The following is a 264-nucleotide window of genomic DNA, read 5'->3' as shown; positions in this document are numbered from 1 at the left end:
AGATGGAGACTCCACCGCTCCCTGTGCAGCTGGCTAGCCTTGGCCCCCCTCCCCCCCGTGCTGACCCACTGCCAGGGGCCAGCGCCAGCTCAGAGGGCAGAGTTCAGGCTCCGCTGCGGGGGTGGCGAGTACCTGGTTTGCGAGGTTCATGTTTATCTGCTCTCCACCTTGTGGAAGGACACAAGACACCATTGAGCAAACTGATCAACGTTGTGGGGCATGTGATGGATAGATAGATAGATTAGATAGAGGGGGTGTATGGGG

Source organism: Terrapene carolina, unplaced genomic scaffold (genome assembly GCF_002925995.2).
Source record: "Terrapene carolina triunguis isolate 2854851 unplaced genomic scaffold, T_m_triunguis-2.0 Scaffold517, whole genome shotgun sequence".
NCBI classification, from domain to species: Eukaryota; Metazoa; Chordata; order Testudines; family Emydidae; genus Terrapene; species Terrapene triunguis.
This window is presented reverse-complemented; position numbering follows the sequence as displayed.